Here is a 6,843-nt window from a genome sequence, read left to right on the forward strand (position 1 = left end):
ACATAAAGGAATCTCTATACTGTGACATAGAGGATTCCTCTTCCTTTTCTGTTCTCTTCTTTTTCACATGAGCAGGAGTAAGGATAAGAACATTCTTGTTGAAACTGATCCAGAACCTGAAAGGACTCTGAAGAGGAAGCTAAGAGAAGCTAAAACACAACACTCTGAAGAGGACTTTACTGAAATTTTTGAAAAAGAAGTAGAGATGACCAAACCCAATAACAATGGTGGAAGTGCAAGGAAGATGCTTAGTGACTTTACTGCACCAAATTCCAACTTCCATGGAAGAAGCATCTCAATCCCTGCCTTGGAGCAAACAATTTTGAGCTAAAGCCTCAATTAGTTTCTCTGATGCAACAGAATTGTAAGTTTTATGGACTTCCATCAGAAGATCCATTTCAATTCTTAACTGAATTCTTGCATATATGTGATACTGTTAAGACCAATAGAGTTGATCCCGAGGTCTACAGCTTATGCTTTTTCCTTTTGCTGTAAAAGACAGAGCTAGAATATAGTTGGACTCTTAACCTAAAGATAGCCTGAACTCTTGGGATAAGCTGGTCACGGCTTTTTTAGCCAAGTTCTTTCCTCCTCAAAAGATGAGCAAGCTTAGAGTGGATGTTCAAACCTTCAGACAAAAAGAAGGTGAATCCCTCTATGAAGCTTGGGAGAGATACAAGCAACTGACCAAAAAGTGTCCTTCTGACATGCTTTCAGAATGGACCATTCTGGATATATTCTATGATGGTCTGTCTGAATTGTCTAAACTGTCATTGGACCATTCTGCAGGTGGATCTATTCACCTGAAGAAAATGCCTGCAGAAGCTCAGGAACTCATTGACATGGTTGCAAATAACCAGTTCATGTACACTTCTGAAAGGAATCCTGTGAGTAATGGGACACCTCAGAGGAAGGGAGTTCTTGAAATTGATGCTCTAAATGCCATATTGGCTCAGAACAAAATATTGACTCAACAGGTCAATATGATTTCTCAGAGTTTGAATGGATTGCAAAATGCATCCAATAGTACTAAAGAAGCATCTTCTGAAGAAGAAGCTTTTGATCTTGAGAACCCTGCAATGGCAGAGGTGAATTACATGGGTGAAGCCTATAGAAACACCTATAATCCCTCATGGAGAAATCATCCAAATTTCTCATAGAAGGATCAACAAAAGCCTCAACAAAGCTTTAATAATGGTGGAAGAAACAGGTTTAGCAATAGCAAGCCTTTTCCATCATCCTCTCAGCAATAGATAGAGAATTCTGAGCAGAGCCCCTCTAGCTTAGCAAATATAGTCTCTAATCTATCTAAGGCCACTCTAAGTTTCATGAATAAAACAAGGTCCTCCATTAAAAATTTGGAGGCACAAGTGGGCCAGTTGAGTAAAAGAGTCACTGAAACTCCTCCTAGTACTCTCCCAAGCAATACAGAAGAGAATCCAAAAAGAGAGTGTAAGGCCATAACCTTACTTAGTGTGGCCGAACCTAGAGAGGAGGAGGAGGACGTGAATCCTAATGAGGAATACCTCATGCGACGTCCTCTGGACAAAAGGGAGTTCCCATCTGAGGAACCTAAGGAATCTGAGGCTCGTCTAGAAACCCTAGAGATTCCATTGAACCTACTTCTGCCATTCATGAGCTCGGATGAGTATTCCTCCTCTGAAGAGGATGAAGAGATTACTGAAGAGCAAGTTGCTAAGTACCTTGGAGCAATCATGAAGCTGAATGCCAAGTTATTTGGTAATGAGACTTGGTGGATGAACCCCCTGATAAACCACTATTTCATGGTTTATATTGTATTCAATTGAGTGATTTTATCAAGCTTTTCACCCACTTATTCATAGGATTTGCATGATTTTACAATTCCTTCCTAGTTTAGTTCTATGATTGAAAACATGCTTCTTTGGTCTTAATTTAGCTAATCTCAATCCTCTCTTATTACCATTCGATGCCTTGATCTGTGTGTTAAGTGTTTCAGGCTTCATAGGGCAGGAATGGCTTAGAGAATGAAGAGAAAGTATGCAAAGATGGAAGGAATACAAGGAATTGAGGAGATGACCAGCGAAAAGTCACGCGGTCGCATGGCTCACGCAACCGCGCGAAATGGAAGAAATCAGAGTGACGCGTTTCCGTGCCTGACGCGACTGCGCAAATTGGAAGCTGCACGAACGACGCGAAAGCGTGGACGACGCGCACGCGTAGTACGAGAAATGCTAAGTGACGCGAATGCGTGGATGACGCGGACGCGTGACGTGCGCGATCTGCAGAATTACAAAAGTCGCTGTCAGAGATTATGGGCCGCATTTCAACCCAGTTTTCGGCCCAGAAACACAGATTAAAATCAGGGAACATGCAGAGACTCAACATGCTTTTCATAATTCACAATTTCAGTTTTAGATGTAGTTTTTAGTGAGAGAGGCTCTCTCCTCTCTCTTAGGTTTTAGGATTAGGATTGCTCTTAAAGGATTTAAGATTCAACTTTTCATCAGGTTCAATATTTCTTTTACTTTATATTTATCTCTTATTTTAGATACTTTAATGCTTTTATTGGTATTTGATTTATGTTGCCCAATTGGCTTATGAACTTTTCATGTTAGGATTATACATTATTGAGATGTTTTCAGATTAATGATTTCAATTCAGCTTTCCACATTCTTGGCTTTGGTTAGGAAATGAGTAACTCTTGAGTTATCAAACTCAACGTGATCGATAACCGCTATCTTTACTAATTAGCTTGAACTTCTATAATCTCAAACCTTTTCCTAGGAATTAACTAGGATTTGAAGATCAAACTAATTAGCCACTTGACCTTCCTTTGCAACAGCAGAGGTTAACTAAGTGGAGTTAAGATTCAATTTTCGTCATCATTGATAAGGATAACTAGGATAGGACTTCTAATTTCTCATACCTTGCCAAGAGTTTATTTTACAGCCAATTATTTATTTTACTTGTCATTCATCATAATTGTTCTTCATTCTTAAAACCCCCAATTTACAAAACTCATAACCAATAATAAGAACATACCTCCCTGCAATTCCTTGAGAAGACGACCCAAGGTTTAAATACTTCGGTTATCAATTTATTTAGGGGTTTGTTACTTGTGACAACCAAAACATTTGTAAGAAAGGTTGATTGCTTGGTTTAGTAACTATACTTACAACGAGAGTTTATTATAACCTATAAACCATCAATCTTCAGTTCTTCAAAATGGCGCCATTGCCGGGGAATTGCATACATGTGCCTTATTATTGGTTATCGTAAATATTTTTCAAAAAAAAATTATATCTGTTTCAAAATCTTATCTTATCCTTTTTCAAAAATCATATCTTTTTCAAAATCCTATCATATCTTTTTCAAAATCTTATCTTTTTCAAAATATTTTCTTTTTGTTAGTTTTTGTTTTTATTTTCTTCTACTACTATGAACTCTCACCCCTTTGGATATGAGTCTGGTTACAACTATGTTGCAGGAAGAGGAGATTATAATGGGAACATGCATCAAGGTTGGAACAATCAAAGATGGGAGAAGCCACAAGGATTTAATCAACCCTCATGGCAACAACCACCTCCAATGGACTATCAACAACCGTTCTGTGATGTATATCAAGGCAATGGCTATGGTGAGCACTTTTTTTATTATCAACAACCACCACCATACACCTATGAACCCCCTCCTTAACATAGCTTTGGACCACCATACTCACGAGTCCCTTACCACCAAACACCCTCATATGATCCTAACACGTACCCACCATACCAACCACCTTATGAGCCAAATGAACCATACACAGAACCACCACCTCAATATACACCATCTCCTTATCATTATCAAGATGAACCACCTTCCTACCATGAACCCCTTCTCCCAACAAATGAACCCTCCTATCCACCCCAAACCTCCATGGAGAAAGCATTTACCGATCTAAACTCTATTATACAAGCTCTCACCGCCCGAATCAGACCATCAAATACCTTCAACAATCAACACTCAAACTCTAGTGCACTTCCTTTTCAACCACATAATGATCCATGGTGGACAAAATTGTGATACGTACTCTTTATTGTTGTATGGAATTAATTCCCCGATAATGGCTCCAAAAACTTGGTGCTCAATATCATGGTGTCTAAAATTTAATTCACAACTTCGCACAACTAACCAGCAAGTGCACTGGGTCGTCCAAGTAATACCTTACGTGAGTAAGGGTCGATCCCACGGAGATTGTTGGTATGAAGCAATCTATGGTCATCTTGTAGATCTCAGTCAGGCTGATTCAAATGTGATTGGATTAGATAATTAAAAGATAAATAAAATAAACAGGAAATAAAGATAAAGTTACTCATGTAATCCAATGGTGGGAATTTCAGATAAGCGTATGGAGATGCTGTGTTCCTTCCGAATCTCTACTTTCTTATTACATTCATCCAATCCTTCTTACTCCTTTCCATGGCAAGCTGTATGTAGGGCATCACTGTTGTCAATGGCTACATCCCATCCTCTCAGTGAAAAAGGTCCAAATGCTCTGTCACAGCACGGCTAATCATCTGTTGGTTCTCAATCAGGTTGGAATAGAATCCTGTGATTCTTTTGCGTCTGTCACTAACGCCAGCCTTCAGGAGTTTGAAGATCGTCACAGTCATTCAATCCCGGAATCCTACTCGGAATACCACAGACAAGGTTAGACTTTCCGGATTTCCATGAATGCCGCCATCAATTCTAGCTTATACCACGAAGATTCTGATTAAGGAATCTAAGAGATATGCGCCCGGTCTAAGGTAGAACGGAAGTGGTTGTCAATCATGCGCGTTCATAAGTGAGAATGATGATGAGTGTCACGGATCATCACATTCATCAAATTGAAGTGCAACGAATATCTTAGAACAGGAATAAATCAAATTGGATAGAAAATAATAGTAATTGCATTGAAACTTGAGGTACAGCAGAGCTCCACACCCTTAATCTATGGTGTGTAGAAACTCCACCGTTGAAAATACATAAGTGAAAGGTCCAGACATGGCCGAATGGCCAGCCCCCATGATCTGAGAACTAAACCTCCCAAGATGTCTAATACAATAGTAAACTATCCTATTTATACTAGACTAGCTACTAGGGTTTACAGGAGTAAGTAATTGATGCATAAATCCACTTCCATGGCCCACTTGGTGTATGTTTGGGCTGAGCTTGATCTATCCACGAGCTGAGGCTTCTTTTGGAGTTGAACGCCAAGTTGTAACGTGTTTTGGGCGTTCAACTCCGGTTCGTGAACAAGAGAGAGAGGATCGTCTTCGCGAATCCATACTTCATAAGGAGCTAGAGGAGGCACTAAAGGTGAAGGAGTAATTGAAGGGAGTTGTCATGGGAAGGTAATCATCAAGGAGAAACAAGAGTCAAGGGATCATTTCAAGGAAACAGTAGATCAATTTCATGCAACCCTTCATCAACTGGAGCAAGCAATAAATCAATTATCTTCCAGACGTTCAGACATCCAACAGACTCCCATGGCCCCATGTGGAGAATCCAATGAAGAACGTAGCATGAGGGAGACACTAGAGACTCCAGTGGACAATAAGGAGCATGACTTTGTACTGGAACAAATGGAGGAAGCCATAATAGTTGCAGAAGAAGAGGTGGTTGCAGACTTAGGAGATGCAGAACCTCCATGGGAAAGTCAAGTTATAGAGCCTCCTTCCAAGGCGATTGAAATTAATGCTGAAGAGGGTGTACAACCTCCAAGGTATATCATGGTTGAAGACTTGGAAGAGGTTGATCAAGAGATGGAGATCCTAGAAGAAAAAGCACAACCTCCCATACCCTTGGTGAACGATGAAGAAGAGATTGAATTGGAAGAAATCCACCAAGAGGAAGATGTTGATATTGAAGAAGATTGCAAAGAGGTGGAAGTTGTCAGAGGAGAGCACAAGGGAGTAGAGCTTCCACGTTCATTCCAAACACCTCCCCCTAAGTTGCCATCATCCTTCACAACATTCAAGTGGGTAAAATTCATATCCCTTAGCTTTCTAATTCAACTTGAATATGGGCTACTGGAGACGGATGGTTGATGCCCGGAAAATTCGTCTCGTAACAAATTTCCTTCGGCAAGTGTACCGAATTGTCATCAAGTAAAAACCACTATAGAGTGAGGTCGAATCCCACAGAGATTGATTGATTGATCAAGCAACTTTAATTAGAGGAATGTTCTAGTTGAGCAAACCAGAATTTGATTTGAGATTTACAGAATATTAAATTGCGAAAAATTAAATAGCAGAAAAAATAAATGCTAGAAATAAAGAGCTGAATGTAAATGGCAGAAAGTAAATTGCAGAATCTTAAATGGGAATGGGGGAAATGCTCATAAAAGTAAATGGTAGAAATTAAAGAGAATGGGTAAGATCAGAAATGGGGAGTTCATTGGGCTTAGGAGATGTTGCATTCTCCGGATCAAATTCATTTTCATCCCTTCCTCAATCAATGCATTCATTGATCTCCTTGGCAATCTTAAATGATCGAATTCCAATTCCTTGGTAATCCAATCTCTCAGATCTTGATCAATAGCCAATTCCTTGGTCAATTGCTCATGAGAAGAGATGAAGTATGGTCACTTATTATACCACATGCATTCCCAAATCAAGTATTGGTAGGATTATAGTCACATATCCATCCAAACCCAATTTGGTCTAGCATGAGAAAGTATTTCTAGCATGATCTCTTCATTCCTCTTCCAAGTTTCCGAAGAGATCCAAATATGAATAGTTTCTTTTCCAAGATAACTACCCAATTGGATGAAGATTGAAAGCTTTCTAGTAAAATCAAGAGAAAAGATAGAAGAAGAAGAATGAAAACTAATAT

At 39.4% G+C, this 6,843-nt stretch overlaps 1 non-coding gene across 1 annotated transcript; it reads right to left on the reverse strand.

Annotated features, from left to right (window-relative positions):
* Nucleotides 1–605: 605 nt before the first annotated feature.
* Nucleotides 606–713, reverse strand: LOC127743455 (small nucleolar RNA R71). The gene has a single exon (XR_008004847.1). It is a non-coding gene; the product is annotated as a small nucleolar RNA R71 (small nucleolar RNA).
* Between the last annotated feature and the right edge of the window lie 6,130 nt (nt 714–6,843).

Source organism: Arachis duranensis, chromosome 10 (genome assembly GCF_000817695.3).
Source record: "Arachis duranensis cultivar V14167 chromosome 10, aradu.V14167.gnm2.J7QH, whole genome shotgun sequence".
Lineage (NCBI taxonomy): Eukaryota > Viridiplantae > Streptophyta > Magnoliopsida > Fabales > Fabaceae > Arachis > Arachis duranensis.